Consider the following 17233-nt stretch of genomic DNA (forward strand, 5'->3'; position numbering starts at 1 on the left):
TTAGGGGGAGCAGAATCTCCCATAAAATAGAATGCTGTTGGTTTTGTTGTGCCTGATGAAGAAGAGGAATAGGTGGTCTGCATTGAATTTTATGGAGGGGAGTTTAATTCTTACACTCACTTCACTCCCAGTACCAGCTGCAGCCTCTGCACCTTGTTCATTTACTTCCACAAAAGACTTATGGAAAACATTGGACAGAAATAGGTTTTTCTCTAAGGACATTCCTGAGAAATCAGCTTTGCTCTGGTTAAAGGCATCGCTCATCCCCGTACTTCTCAAAGTTGACTTGATATCATAAGTCTCTTCCAGCTTGAACTTGGGAAGATTTAACTGCAGGTTGCCCAACTCCATCATGTTTGTGCTAGTCTACTCACTCAGCTTCTGGTAGGTGATCACTGTTTCCAGCTGCAATTTGGAGCCGATGAAGAAAAAGTCAGTAATTTCCAGTTAAGAAATAGAGGTTGAGTGAGACCTCTAGATATTACATAGATGAATTATAATCACTCCTATTACCAAAGGTAATAAAACACATACATTTGGAAGTTTTTTGTTTATAATGAGATCCTTCACACTGTTGACATATCATTTTGCAGATTAATAGTTCTCAGCATATAGGCTTAGTAGATTAGACCTTGAAATGAAAATGCTTCTGTAATAATTTGCAAGACAACAACTACATACACAAATATATTAATATACATTTAGATGTCATCGATACAAAAGCATATACTCTAGGACATGTTGTATGCCAGGGAACAAAAAAAAATATTTTTATTAGTTTTATTAACTAGTTTAAAACTAGTTTATTAATTAATAAACTAATTTAATAGCTAATTTATTAAATTAGTTTTATTAACACAGTACACAATCCTTCAAAAACAAAATCTGAAATAAAATAAAATGTCTAAAATCACACCAGTATGAAACTAGTAGCTATAAATCACAGAAAAAAAGAAAGGAAAATCCTTCTATCTTAAGAGTAATAACTTTTTAAATAGTGATTTTGAAGCTGCTTTTTCTCTTGGTATTTAAAATTTTGAAACAATAAATATATATGTATATACACATATGTGTACATAGATAGGCTACAAAGCAATGTTTGATTTTTCAAATAACATGTTTGTTTAAAGCACATGCTTTTGCTACTTTGAAGTTTTCTTGATCCAAATATTGCTATCAAAGACACATATGTAAATGATGTGCATTAAGTGACAATGTTTTCAGGTCAGGAACTTGCATTTTCTAAAAAAAGGCTTACCTTATAATGATGTAACTCTAATAGTTTAATATTCACACTTGGTCTTATTTTTACCATCCTCTCCAGTTTCACAAATTTTATAACACTATCTAGAAATCTTTCTAAACACTAGTAGGGCAGTGGAAGCAGAAATATAAACAATCTGGCACACATGAGAATTATCACAGGGCCAAAGACACACAGACCACTTATTGCATGTGAATTGCTCAGAATGTGGTCTGACCAAAATCAGGCTTAAGAGATATTTAACTGATGAATAACTTGAATAATAACTTGAAGATGCACTGATAGAGACTATATCTTCTGAAGAATGTTTACTTGATAAAAAAAAAAAGTGTTCTTTAAACAATATTTTAGACTCTGTTTAATGTTTTTAAATGTATGTCTAAAGCTCACTTAAACATAAAGTTAATGAACTAGGTTCTACCAGAAGGAGGAAAAAGACCTATACTACCTGAAAGATTGTTATGATCAATCTACACAGCTTTGTTACTCATGATAAATATCTCTAACTGTTGTTTGTGTAACTACCTGATGCTCAAGGTTTCTGTAGACTACTTAACCTTCCTGACGAATAGTAACATCAACCTTACAAAATTTTGTAAAGCTTAAATGATAATGTGAAAATACAGTACCTAGGGCTGAAGGTATGTTGTTTGCCTTCCTGTACAGCAATTAAAGAACTGGGAGATTGTGTCTTTATGTTTTTCCCAGGAGGAATAAACACTAGAACCATCTTCATGTTAGACTGGTGTCTTTTTTAAAAAGTTATTTTTCCATGTAAATAAATGTTCCCAGGTGGTGCTAGTGGTAAAGAACCTGCCTGCGAATGCAGGAGACATAAAAGACACAGGTTTGATCCCTGGGTCGGGAAGGTCCTCTGGAGAAGGAAATGGCTACCCATCCCAGTATTCTTGCTTGGAGAATCCCATGGGCAGAGGAGCTTGATGGGTCCATGACACAGAGTCAAACATGACTAAAGCGACTTTGCGTTTGCAAAATAGACACTGACTCACAGAGAAAAAACAAATGTTACCAAAGGGGAGAGGACAAGAGAGAGATATGAACAGACTGATCCCTTTACCTGATCCAGTCCTCCAATGTTTTCTGGCAGTAGTATGAGCAGACTGAGGTCACGGCTCTCATAGTAGAGTTGAAGGCCTATGGCTTGTGGGTTTTCTATGTAAAATACTCAAAGTTTTTCTTTCATGGACATCATTTGCACTGGTTTGCTTGTAATCTGTAGAATGTATGCAGCAAAATCACTGGGGAGGTCTCTCACCAAATTCTTAATTCTTTAGCAACATTGAGTCAAAGATGGTGATCCTCTGCCAAATGCTGAATAAAATTATCCAAACCTTGCTTTCTGGAAATATGTGTTCTACTGGATAACATCATCAATAAATGATGTGGGAGTTTCTTTCTCTGGCAGTATTATGCCATCCTCTGTGAATCACAGCAAGCTGGATTCTACCAAACACTTAAGAGTATGTAATTTTATGCAAACTATGCAAATGCCAATGATTCAGAAACTAAGTTGCATTTCAGATTCAAACATTTGAGACAGTCTTTTAATATCATAAAACTGAAATTCACTTAAGAGAATGAAAACACAAGCAATAAACTAGGAGCTAAGAATTGCAAAACACATGTTTGATAAAGTACCGTTATCCGAAATTTGTGAAGAATTCTTAAAACTCAACAGTGGTAAAGCAATGAACCCTACTTAAAAAATAGGCAAAAGATCTGAACTGATACCTCACCAAAGGAAGACCTACAGCGTAAGAAAAGATGTTCAATCCTATGTGCTGAGGGAATTGCAAATTAAAAGAGAAGATACCACTCCACAGCTAATAGAATGGCTAAAAATTCAAAACCCAGATGACACAAACCTCTAGTGAAGGTGGAACTGACATTCTCTGCCAGTGAGAATGTAAAGTGGAAGTCGCACCAGATGGCAGTGCAGTGATTTCTTACAAGGCTAAACACGACCTTACCACGTGATCCAGCAACTGTGCTCTTGGGTGGTCACCAAAATGAGTTAACATGTTCACACAAAATTTTGCACACAAATGCTTATAGCAGCTTTAGTGTAACTACCGAAAGCTGGAAAGAACCAAAATGCCCTTCAGAAAGGTGAATGGATAAACAAACTCTTACATCCATACAATGGGAGATTATTCAGCAATAAAGTGAAATGACCTATCAAGCCACAAAAAGGCATGGAGGAAGTTTAAGTACATATTGCTTAGTGGAAGAAGGTGGTCCAAGAAAACTGCATACTATGAGATTCCAATTAGATGGCATTCTGAAAAAGGCAAAACTATAGAGACAGTACAAAGATCAGCAGTTGCCAGAGACTTAGAGGGAGGGATGAATGTGTTGAGTACAGGGCATTTTTAGGACAATGAAATTATTTTGTTTGATACTGTAATGGTGGATACATGGCATTATGAAATGTTAGTAAAGCCAATGGTAAACGAAAGTAAAACCCTGCAGTTCAGACATTGTAGACTTGTTATTTATCCACTCTATGTGGAGCTAAACGTCAATCACAAAGTCCTACCTTTCTGCTAAGGTAGTGGCCATGTGACCAGGGCTGTTCGTTCATGATGCTTGTGATGAAATAATTGTCTCAAGGATAAGCGTATGAGTGGGACCAACCAGAGTCTTCTTTGGGAGCATTCTGTTAGAGCTAGCAGCCAAGACTCTCTGTATTAATAGCAGAGTTGTGAAGCTAGAATACAGGGCAGTCATATTCCCTTGTTATATGGATAAATTCCATCTTTAATATTAGAGAATGAGAGCAATAATAATGGGTCAAGGGTAGAGGCAGAGAGAACAGATTATGTTTGAGACTCTAGAGGTCCCACTCCTGGTTCCTCTTGGTTGCTTTGATGTTGTTTAGTCTCTTATTCATGTCCAACTCTTTTGCGAAACCATGGACTGTAGCCCACCAGTGTCTTCTGTCCATGGGATTTTCCAGGCAAGAATACTGAAGTGGGTTGCCATTTTCTTCTCCAGGGGATCTTCTCGACCAGGGTATCGAACCCACACCTCCCACATTGGCAGGTGGGTTCTTTACCACTGTGCCATCAAGGAAGCTCTTGAGCTAACACTAAAATAATTCTCATGTCACTGGAGCTAGTTTGGAATGCTTTCCTATCACCTGCAGCTGAAAATTCCTAGTGATTTTATTAAGCCAAGTAACTATCCAGCTTATTTCTAGTTAGCCTGTTGGATTATAAATTCAGTCCCTTCTCTATCCTTACACCACTGATTATCTGAAAACTGCCTATTGCACACAACCATATGGTTAGAATAATATGTCCTCAGCAGCACTGTTTAAGTGAGATCATCCACCCAGGACTAAAATGTTTGCACAAACTTTGGCCAGTCAGTTCCTTACCTAGGAATTTGGAATGCGACCTATCAAACTGATCTCTAGAATGGAGGTTAGACTTCAGATTGAGAGAAAAAGGATGGGAGAAACAGAGTTGAAAAGATAGAGAATCACTTCAGTTCAGTTCAGCCGCTCAGTTGTGTCCAACTCTTTGCGACCCCATGGACCGCAGCATGCCAGGCCTCCCTGTCCATCACTAACTCCCAGAGTTTACTCAAACCCATGTCCACTGAGTCGGTGATGCCATCCAACCATCTCATCCTCTGTTGTCCCCTTCTCCTCCTGCCCTCAATCTTTCCCAGCATCAGAGTCTTTTCAAATGAATCAGCTCTTCGCATCAGGTGGCCAAGGTATTGATAGAGAATGAATCCTGACAATATTTGAATCCTTGTTTCCACTCAAGTCCCAAGACCCAGCCCTTGGGTGTATCTGTGACCTTCCGTTAACCTCCCTTGTTACTGAAGTAAATTCCTACTATAAAAACAAGTGTTCTGTGTGCCAGCCCAGAGGGAAACCTTAAAGAAAGAGATGAGCTTTTACAATGTTTTCTATTTTTCTTCTGGAAAAGTAAGAGTTTGGTATAAGATAGTGCAGTACTTCTGCCTGGAAAATCCCACGGACAGAGGAGCCTGGTAGGCTGCAGTCCATGGGGTCGCTAGGAGTCGGACACGACTGAGTGACTTCACTTTCACTTTTCACTTTTATGCATTGGAGGAGGAAATGGCAACCCACTCCAGTGTTCTTGCCTGGAGGATCCCAGGGACGGGGGAGCCTGGTGGGCTGCCGTCTATGGGGTCACACAGAGTCGGACACGACTGAAGCGACTTAGCAGCAGCAGCAGTGCTAGTTTAGTAGAACAAGAACAGAACTAGTAAGTGAAGAGCGTGGAATCTTGGTTCTGGCAGCCTTCTCACTGAAGCACAGCTCTAGTCACTTGGGGCTTCGCCACTGGCTCAGCGGTAGAGCATCCGCCTGCCACTGCAGGAGACCCAGGTTCGATCCTTGGATCGGGAAGATCCCCTGGAGGAGGAAATGGCTACCCACTCCAGTATTCTTGCTTGGAAAATCCCATAGAAAGGGGAGCCTGGAGGGCTACAGTCACAAAGTCTTTGTAGGGTCACAAATAGCGATTAACACATGCACACACACAAACACTGGACATTTAAAGGTTGTTTCCTCTATTGACTCGGGAAACTGTAATGCAACCAAAATAAATAAAATTGAAATGAATCTAGTCACTTAGCCACACTGCATTTTTAAGCTGGGAAATAAATGCAGTAAATGCCTCACCTACACTACTACCATAGTTGCAGCAAGGAGTGAGTGATAAAATATGTGCGTGGTTTATCTTCAGAGAATAAAATAATGAAAGGGTAATGTCCAGATTACTGGGGACATGGGATGAAACTGGGGCTTTTAGGCCAGTCGTCCCTGCCCGAGTAAAGAGCCAGTTTACAGGAACACATATTCAGATAGAATGAATTTAAAATAGAATTTCATTTACAATATCTTATAAAATGCATACTGGTTACTAACAGGCTCCTACCTTGTTTATTTTGAAAGACTTTTCTGTGGCATTTTGGAATAAGAATTGATGTTCCCAGACTCCTTTAAAGTAAAGGGCATTCACCAGAACCATTCTGGTTGTAGGATCCACAGCATCATCAGGTAGGAGATTCAGGATTTTTCCTACAGGAGCAAAGGGACAGATTCCAAATGATACAGTTACATCGTGGTGAAATGCCACACTTATAAAACTGATGATTATGAAATACTATTAAATGGAACATACTCACAAGAATCCAAACTAGGAAGTCAGTATTGATAGAATACTTTTAATATCAACAGATCTATTTAGATTTCTTCTTCTAAATTTTTTTTTTTTTTTGTAGACCATTTTTAAAGTTCTTACTGAATTTGTTACAATACCGCTTCTGTCTTATGTTTTGTTTTTTTGGCCACAAGTCATGTGAGATCTTAGCTCCCCAACCAGGGATCAAACCCATACCTCATGTTTTGGAAGGCAAGATCCCAGCCCCACTAGACTGCCAGGGGCATCCCCTGTTTAAATTTCATCTGTTGTTTCAATGCTGCTAGGTCGCTTCAGTCGTGTCTGACTCTGTGGGACCCCATAGATGGCCTCCTACCAGGCTCCCCTGTCCCTGGGATTCTCCAGGCAAGAACACTGGAGTGGGTTGCCATTTCCTTTTCCAATGCATGAAAGTGAAAAATGAAAGAGAAGTCGCTCAGTTGTGTCCGACTCTTAGCAACCTCATAGACTGCAGCCTACCAGGCTCCTCCATCCATGGGATTTTCCAGGCAAGAGTACTGGAGTGGGGTGCCATTGCCTTCTCCAATGAAAGGCAATAGTGTCCTTTTTTTCTAGACCAGAAATCAATCCAAGGACTCCGGTTGCATTTAGCTTTCATTTCCTCTTAGTCTTCTTTAATCTGAGGCAGTTCCTCATTCATTCTTTGTCTTTCATGACCTTGATACTTTTGAAAAACAAAATTGTAGAATGCGTAATTCTTGGTTCAGATTTGTCTGATGCTTCCTCAAGATAATACTTAGGTTATGCATTTGGGAGAGAATATTACTCTTGTGGGCTGAATTTTGTCCTCCCCAAAAGATACATTCATTCTTAACCCCCAGTCCCTGTAAATGTGGTCTTATTTCAAAATAGGGTCTTTGCAGGTAGAATCAAGTTAAAATGAAGTCATACTGGATTAGATTGGGGCTATAATTCAATGACTGCTGTTCTTATAAAAGAAGGGAAATTCAGAACAGACACATGGACTGTTAAAACACAGAGACAAAGGAGAGCAAAAGAAGAAAGCCATGTATCAACAGAGGTAAAGATCAGAGAGATGCTTCTATAAGCCAAGGTTTGCCAGCAACCATGAGCAACTAGAAGAGAGGCATGGAATGGCTTCTTTCCTAAAACTTTCCAAAGGAGTAGAAGCCTGGCGAGCCACAGTTCATGGGGTTGTGAAGAGTCAGACACAACTTAGCGACTGAACAACAACAGAGCCATGTTAACACCTTAATTTCAGAAGTGCAGCCTCCAGAATTGTGTTGTTGCATTGTTTCACACTAAGTCATCTCTGACTCTTTGCGACCCCATGGACTGTAGCCTGCCAGGCTCCTGTGTCCACGCAATTTCCCAGGCAAGAATACCGGAGTGGGTTGTCATTCCTTCTTCAGGGGATCGTCCCAACCCAAGGATGAAACCTGCATCTCCTGCATCCCCTGCATTGGTAGGCAGATTCTTTACCACTGAGCCACTAGGAAAGCACCAGAACTATCAGAGGCTATATTTCCATTGGTTTAAACCACACAGTTTGTGGTCATCTGCTATGGCAGCCCTCGGATTTATGGCACATTTCTGTCATCATAGGGAGATCTGGACAGCTCTGTGATCTGGTGAAATGGATTCTGTCATGCTCCTTGAGCGCATCAGCCTATATGGGGAAGATGGCAAGACACTTACACAAACCAATCTTATGAGCATGACAGTTTCTCTCTATTCAGCTCTGAAAGACTTTGCTGGGGTGAAAGATAGCACATGGGTCATTCCCTGCCTTCCTGTCTGTAAGGTCCCCTCCTGTCTTCCAGAGAACCACGAAGGCAGAGGGCAGGAATTTGAGAGCTGAGATTTAGTTCAGCTCTGGCACTATAATTGCTTCCATTTCTAGTGGAAAGAACCTGCTTGTCAATGCAGGTAGAAATAAGAGACATGGATTCGATCTCTGTATCAGGAAGATTCCCCTGGAGGAGGGCATGGCAACCCACTCCAGTATTCTTGCCTGGAGGAGCCCATGGACCAAGGAGCCTGGTGAGCTGTAGTCAATAGGGTCGCAAAGAATTGGACATGACTGAAGTGACTTAGCACAGCTACTATGCTGAGTCTGTGTTGTGTATTTCAATGTGCTTTTGCCTGTACAATCACGTTTGTTTCTCATATGAACTGGAACAATGCAAATAGTTTCTTTCTGTAAATACAGGCTAATCTATAATTCTCAAACCAGGCTCACATTTGGATAAATCCAAATCAGGCATAAGTTAGGGAAAACAGTCACTCCTGCCTCAGCATGGCTCATGAGTCACTAGTTCAATGAAAAAAAGAACTGAGAATTTAGGGCTGCCAGCTTCCTCAATTCACTTCAATAAACATTAATGTTTGGAGCAACTACCATAAGCGAGGCTGTTATGTGTTAGTGATTCAAAGCAGAAACTCGAAAAAGGTAGTAATATTGCACTTGAGTCTTTGAATCTAGTGTGAGAGGTAGGGACTTCAATGAACAACTGAACAATTGTTAATTTTAGGAGCAACATGGTGTCAAGATAAAGGTTCCCAAAGGGGTTTTGAGAGCAAGTAGGAAGGCTCTTATCCCTGAGGGAGGCCCTGAGTTGTTATCCAGTGGCCATGAAGGGGCTAGGAGTGGCAGAAGATGGGACAGTTTCAGACTGTGGGGACACAGGAGCAGGTGTGTGGGGTCGTGAGGTAGCACAGGAATCTTCCAGGATTCTGTGCCACTTAGAATTCCTGAGCATTAATTTTGAGTCAGAGAATGACAAGAGTTGAAGTAGAGAGACAGGAAAGATCTCTGAGGTAACGCTGAGCTTCTATGTCAGTTTAGGAAGTTAGGATTCATCTTTTGTTACAAGTCCAAGCAATTGACTATCTTGGTTTGTCCGGGACTGAGACTTTCAGATACTAAAGTCAGGAAATCCCCAGGCAAGCTAAGGCAAAATTGTCACCAGAGCATAAAGTGTATCATGTTCCCAAGCTTGGGATATTAGTGGAATTGATGTGTGAGCAGCAGCAGTGCAGTGCTGGAGCAGCGACCAGCCAAGAGGAGATACCACACATCCAAGCCTTGTCTAACTCAATGAAACTATTAGCCATTCTGTGTAGGGCCACCCAAAACAGACGGGTCATGATGGATAATTCTGACAAAATGCGGTCCACTGGAGAAGGGAATGGCAAATCACTTCAGTATTCTTGCCTTGAGAACCCCTTGAACAGTATAAAAAGGCAAAACAATATCACATTGAAAGATGAATTCCCCATGTTGGTAGGTGCCCAATATGCTACTGGAGATCAGGGGAGAAGTAACTCCAGAAAGAATGAAGAAATGGAGCCAAAGCAAAAACAACACCCAGTTGTGGATGTGACTGGTGATGGAAGCAAGGTCCGATGTTGTAAAGAGCAATACTGCATAGGAACCTGGAATGTTAGGTCCATGAATCAGGGCAAATTGGAAGTGGTCAGACAGGGGTTTGACCTGAGTACAAGAGTGAACGTTGACATTTTAGGAATCAGGGAGCTAAAATGGACTGGAATGGATGAATTTAACTCAGATGACCATCATATCTACGACTGTGGGCAAGAATCCTTTAGAAGAAATGGAGTAGCCATCATAGTCAACAAAAGAGTCTGAGATGCAGTACTTGGATGCAATCTCAGAAATGACAGAATGATCTCTCTTTGTTTCCAAGGCAAACCATTCAATATCACAGTAATCCAAGTCTATGCCCCGACCAGTAATGCTGAAGAAGCTGAAGTTGAATAGGTCTATGAAGACCTACAAGACCTTCTAGAACTAACACCCCTAAAAGATATCTTTTTCATTATAGGGGACTGAAATGGAAAAGTAGGAAGTTAAGAAACACCTGGAGTAACAGGCAAATTTGGCCTTGGAATACAGAATGAAGAAGGACAAAGGCTAATAGAGTTTTGCCAAGAGAACGCACTGGTCATAGCAAACACCCTCTTCCAACAACACAAGAGAAGATGTTACACATGGACGTAACCAGATGGTCAATACTGAAATCAGATTGATTATATTCCTTGCAGCCAAAGATGGAGAAGCTCTATACAGTCAGCAAAAACAAGACCGGGAGCTGACTGTGGCTCAGATCATGAACTCCTTATTGCCAAATTCAGACTTAAACTGAAGAAAGTAGGGAAAACCACTAGACCATTCAGGTATGACCTAAATCAAACCCCTTATGATTATACAGTGGAAGTGACAAATAGATTTAAGGGACTAGATCTGATAGAGTACCTGATGAACTATGAATGGAGGTTCGTGACATTGTACAGGAGACAGGGATCAAGACCATCCCCATGGAAAAGAAATGCAAAAAAGCAAAATGGCTGTCTGTGGAGGCCTTACAAATAGCTGTGAGAAGAAGAGAAGCGAAAAGCAAAGGAGAAAAGGGAAGATATAAACATCTGAATGCAGAATTCCAAAGAATAGCAAGGAGAGACGAGAAAGCCTTCCTCAGTGATCAATGCAAAGAAGCAGAGGAAAACAACAGAATGGGAAAGACTAGAGATCTCTTCAAGAAAATTAGAGATACCAAGGGAACATTTCATGCAAAGATGGGCTCGATAAAGGACAGAAATGGTATGGACCTAAAAGAAGCAGAAGATATTAAGAGGTGGCAAGAATATACAGAGGAACTATACGAAAAAGATCTTCATGACCCAGATAACCACAATGGTGTGATCAGTGACCTAGAGCCAGACATTCTGGAATGTGAAGTCGAGTGGGCCTTAGAAAGCATCACTATGAACAAAGCTAGTGGAGGTGATGGAATTCCAATTGAGCTATTTCAAATCCTGAAAGATGATGCTGTGAAAGTGCTGCATTCAATATGCCAGCAAATATGAAAAACTCAGCAGTGGCCACAGGACTGGAAAAGGTAAGTTTTCATTCCAATCCCAAAGAAAGGCAATGCCAAAGAATGCTCAAACTACAGCACAATTGCACTCATCTCACACGCTAGTAAAGTAATGCTCAAAATTCTCCAAGCCAGGCTTCAGCAATACATGAGCCATGAACTTACACATGTTCAAGCTGGCTTTAGAAAAGGCAGAGGAACCAGAGATCAAATTGCCAACATCCACTGGATCATCAAAAAAGCAAGAGAGTTCCAGAAAAACATCTACTTCTGCTTTATGGACTATGCCAAAGCCTTTGACTGTGTGAATCACAATAAACTGTGGACAATTCTGAAAGAGATGGGAATACCAGACCACCTGACCTGCCTCCTGAGAAACCTATATTCAGGTCAGGAAGCAACAGTTATAACTGGACAGGGAACAACAGACTGGCTCCAAATAGGAAAAGGAGTACATCAAGGCTGTATATTGTCACCCTGCTTATTTAACTTCTTTGCAGAGTACATCATGAGAAATGCTGGACTGGAAGAAGCACAAGCTGGAATCAAGATTGACGGAAGAAATATCAATAACCTCAGATATGCAGATGACACCACCCTTATGGCAGAAAGTGAAGAGGAACTAAAAAGCCTCTTGATGAAAGTGAAAGAGGAGAGTGAAAAAGTTGGCTTAAAGCTCAACATTCAGAAAACGAAGATCATGGCATCTGGTCCCATCACTTCATGGGAAATAGATGGAGAAACAGTGAAAACAGTGTCAGACTTTATTTTGGGGGGCTCCAAAATCACTGCAGATGGTGATTGTAGCCATGAAATTAAAAGACGCTTACTCCTTGGAACGAAAGTTATGACCAACCTAGATAGCATATTCAAAAGTAGAGATATTAATTTGCTAACAAAGGTCCACCTAGTCAAGGCTATGGTTTTTCCATTGGTCATGTATGGATGTGAGAGTTGGACTATAAAGAATGCTGAGTGCCAAAGAATTGATGCTTTTGAACTGTGGTGCTGGAGAAGACTCTTGAGAGTCCCTTGGACTGCAAGGACATCCAAACAGTCCATCCTAAAGGAGACCAGTCCTGGGTGTTCATTGGAAGGACTGATACTGAGGCTGAAACTCCAATACTTTGGCCACCTCATGCCAAATGAGTTGACTCATTGTAAAAGACCCTGATGCTGGGAGGGATTGGGGACAGGAGGAGAAGGGGACGACAGAGGATGATATGGCTGGATGGCAGCACTGACTCGATGGACATGAGTCTGAGTGAACTCCAGGAGTTTGTGATGGACAGGGATGCCTGGTGCGCTGCAATTCATGGGGTCGCAAAGAGTCGGACACGACTGAGCAACTGAACTGAACTTTACTGAGAGAATTCATTAATTTCAAACTGAAGCTGTTAATATTTAAGTAGCATTGAAATAAAACAAGAGTAAGCAACATCCAGCAATACATTTATAGAAATGGACCCAAATTGGAATTTATCTAAGATTAAATCTATCACATTCATAGTGAAACCTTTTCATAAATAGCCTATTATTAACTAGCTGTGAACTAGGATATTTCTGTGAACCAAAATTCTGTTATTACTCTTTTTAAGCCATGAAGTATCTTGTAAATTACAAGACTAAGGAGATATTCTCAGTCCAAACTGACAGAATATGTACCCTGCCTCTCTCATTCAAGATTATTATCTGTCTCATTTCTACATTTGTCATGGAGGCCACCCTCTTGGGTGGCAGTTCTGTCACTTGGCCTTTATATTGCTGTATGATATAGAGCTGAATTTATTTGCTTCTATTTTTATTTAAAACACACACATTTATGTTTACACATGCATAGATACATATATATATATGGCTATTAGATTATATGTTTTGCTATATAAGGTCTTCTTTGGTGGTTCAGATGGTAAAGAATCCGCCTGCAATGCAGAAGACATGGGTTTGACCCCTGGGTTGGGAAGATCCCCTGGAGGAGGGCATGGCAACCCACTCCAGTATTCTTGTCTGGAGAATTCCATGGACAGAGGAGCCTGGCAGGCTGCAGTCCCTGGGGGTCACAAAAAGTCAGACACTAATGAGTGGCTTTTACTTTTGCTTTGATATATAAGGCTATGCCCACACACACGCTGTGATTTGAGAATGCTTACATCAAATTAATAACTGCTTATACAATAATACTGTTCTGCTATTTTAATTCTCTTCATGGATTCATTAGATTTGTCCAGACAAGCAGGGACTGAACAAAGTAACAACCAAACAAAGCATGAGGAACAGAATTCACCTGATTTTTCTATTTGTGTCGTTTAAAATCATTTATTATTTTATTTATTTATTGTTGGTTGCACTGGGGCTTTGCTGCTTTGCACGGGCATTCAGGCTTTCTGTAGTTGAGGTGACTGGGTGCTACTCTCTAAGTGGGGTTTCCCTTATTTTGGAGTCTAGACTCTCGACTCACAGGCTACAGTAGTTGCCCTGCAGCCTGTGGGATCTTCCCTGAGAAACTGTGTCCCCTACATGGAAAGGCAGATTCTTAACCACTGGACCACCAAAGAAGTCCTCTATTTGTGTTTTTAAGAAAATCCTTCTAAGATTAGAAAGATGATGACTAACGCTATCCAAGTATGAGCCATGACTTTCTTGAAATATTTTAATAATCAAAATAATTTTTTTTAAACATTGAACCAAACTTGATAACCTCATCCCTCCAACTGATTTTGCCAGAGAACAGGCATTCTTAAATGGTTTTCCTAGAAACAGCTGTCAGTTGATTCACTCTCTCAGACTTATTTTTTAAGGTCTGGAAAATTTGTGTGTCTTTTATTTTGGAAGACATGATTGTAAAATGTGGATTATTTGGGTTTCAGGAGAGGAATGAAAGTGAAAGCAAAAAAAAAAAAAAAAGAAAGAAACATTTCATTTTAAGACATAGAGGATAGTTGATCTTTCTTACTCACCTAGGCCATTTGGGCTGCAGTGGTTGGTCCCTTTGGTGCCTAAATACACCATGGTCAAGGAAGCTGAGATGCCCCAGGGAGAAAAGAAGCTATTTTTACCCTCAGCAGATTCAGCTAGCTTTTTGCCAAACTCCAGAACAAATTGGTTGACAGATTTTGCTATAGAGTCTATTGGGAAGATATAAGAAAAGTAAAGCAGTTAAAGATCGTGTTAATAATCCTTTCCATTTATTTTATTTTTGTACATGGATTTTTTGGCTTACACAATTATCTTTTTTATCACACTTCATTGAAATGACAAAAGAATGTATTATCCAATGTAAAATCTATATGGGGCTTCCCCAGTGGCTCAATGGTAAACAATTGGCCTGCCAATGCAAGACACATGGGTTCAATCCTTGGAGCAGGAAGATCCCCCAGAGAAGGAAATGTCAACCTATTCCAGAATTCTTGCCTGGGAAATCCTGTGGACAGAGGAGTCTGGTGGGCTACAGTCCATGGGTCACAAAGAGTTGGATACAATTTAGCATCTAAACACCAACGACAATAATCTGTATATCTTTTATCCATACTCTCATAAGAACTGAATGAACATAATTCCAATATTATTTTAATATTAGAAAACTGGAGTCTAGAGAGTTTAAGAGAACTCCCTCAAATTCTACAGCTGATACTCCTGAGAGAACACCTGGATCCTGGTCAGTTAGTGGCTCCCTGTTGAAAATGCCAGAATATAAATGGTAATGGAATCAGCCAAGTGCTTCTTTTTAATACAACACATACCTGCTGACTTTACCAGTAAATGAGGAATAGTTATACACCTTTTTGACTTTGTACTTTTCTCACTTATCTTTTACCCCCTGTTTTTATACTTTTTAACCTTGTTTATTTGTTTATACTTTGATGAGTGATATCCTGGTTCCTGGAGAGCCTTTATCCTCCTTTACAAGAAGGTGAAACCAACCCAACTTTGCTGCAGATCTTTTCCTCTGGAAGCTTTTTCTGAACTTGGCGGTTCACAGGAGCATGTCTGCCACCAAAGTCCCATAACATAAATTTCACCACTTGCTTGGCACTCATCACACTTCTAGTTCTGTTTTTATATATTTATATCTTTTCAACTCTAAGATAAGTTCCCTGAGAGCAAAATTTTCTTGATCTTCTTTGTGCATCAACTAGCACCCAGCTCAGGACTTTGCACAAAATGGAAACTTACAAATACTTATTTTTTATTTAGAGTGTTATAGTTTGGGTTCTAGTCACCATTTTTTAAAATCTATTTAAACCTGAAAATTTTCACAGCTTATAATGCTTACAGAGAAGTAGAGAAGAAATGCTTATAGAGAAGTAAAGAAGTCAAGACTCTCTTGTATTTATTCTCACTCACCGAGTCTCCCTGAAACCGATCTTAATGAACAGAGATAATGCTTATACAGAAGTAGAGAAGAAATGCTTATAGAGAAGTAGAGAAGTCAAGACTCTCTTGTATTTATTCTCACTCACCGAGTCTCCCTGAAACCAATCTTAATGAACAGAGGAATTCAAGCTTTCTCATATTTTTAAAATATTGTATTCAGCTTCTAAATTTCACTTTTAATCACTCTGATATTTTCTTTTAAGTTTTTTAAGACTGGATCGCTATCAAAGAAATAATGAGTTCAAACCATTATCATTTTATAGCCAAATAATTTCTCAAACTGATTAATTTAAAATAAGCCAGATTCCTAGGTCTAGAGATTCCCATTATGGCCACTATTGTGTAGAACTTGGTCTTGCACTGATATCATCTGGCCTGCTGAGAAACCTAGAATGAGAACTTTAGAAAAGTCAGGAGATCGTTCTAGTTAAATGGTTGAATCAAGGAAGAGACATGCACAGACAAAGTCTTGATTTTATCATGACTTAACAGTGAAAACTGGTGAAACCTCTCCTAGTCATAGGCTTACCCTTAACCAAACAGCTTCTCAGCCCTTAAATCATCTCTAGTTGATGATACAGAAGCATCATCATCACCTACTTATTGCAGAAGCTGATGATAATTCTAGGCTAACACATTTTAATAAAAAGAGCAACAACTCTAGTTTTGTAATAACTCTATGCCCTCAAAAAATGTTTGAAATTTACAAAGTATCAAAATGAATATAAGCACTTTCTCCTGACAGATCCAGTGCCATCTTGGAGATAAGCTCCCTGTTTGCTTTATAGCTATGTCCATTTAAATGATGCTTTGTTTACTGCCTATAGATTAAGCTTTATCTTTTATTTTTAAGCTTTTTTTATTTGGCTATACTGGGTCTTATATGTGGCATGTAGGGTCTTTGGTTGAGGCATGTGGGATCTAGTTCCTTGAACAGGCATCAAATTCAAGTCCTCTGCTTTGGGAGCAGGGAGTCTTAGCCACTAGACCACCAGGAAAGTCCCCTAAGCTTTATTTTTTAAGAACTTATGAATTTTTTCATATGGAAAATGCTTGGCTCCATGGCCAAAGCATAATCACCTTGAAGGAAAGAGGAGAAACTACTATTTTAGGGCTGAGGACTTATATCTTTCTACTTATGATTTATGATTATTCTAGAGTTTAGATACTTGTAACAAATCCCTGAAAATGATAATTCTTTCTGATGAGAGTTAATTTCTTGTGGAAAATTAATAGCCAGTTATCTTCAGCTTTATTAACTCTCTTGTTAATATCATCATTAGTATATCAGATGCAGCCCAGAACATACAAGAAGAACAATTCTTGCCTTTAAAAAAAGTACTGAAGTGCTAAGCCAGTAGTGAAAAGTGCTTTCTGAAAGATGCAAAATTTGGGGATGAAATTCTCATGAAATAATTTATCCATTCAAAGGATGGAGAGTGATCTTTTCAGGGGAAATTATAAGTAAAGACTAATGTCTAGGTCAGAAGTCAAATATTCCCTTT

General features: G+C 39.7%; 1 pseudogene; it reads right to left on the reverse strand.

The window, feature by feature from the left end:
• Positions 1-14363, reverse strand: LOC102266043 (serpin B10-like; annotated as a pseudogene).
• Between the last annotated feature and the right edge of the window lie 2870 nt (positions 14364-17233).

This window comes from Bos mutus, chromosome 24 (assembly GCF_027580195.1).
Source record: "Bos mutus isolate GX-2022 chromosome 24, NWIPB_WYAK_1.1, whole genome shotgun sequence".
Classification (NCBI taxonomy): Eukaryota; Metazoa; Chordata; class Mammalia; order Artiodactyla; family Bovidae; genus Bos; species Bos mutus.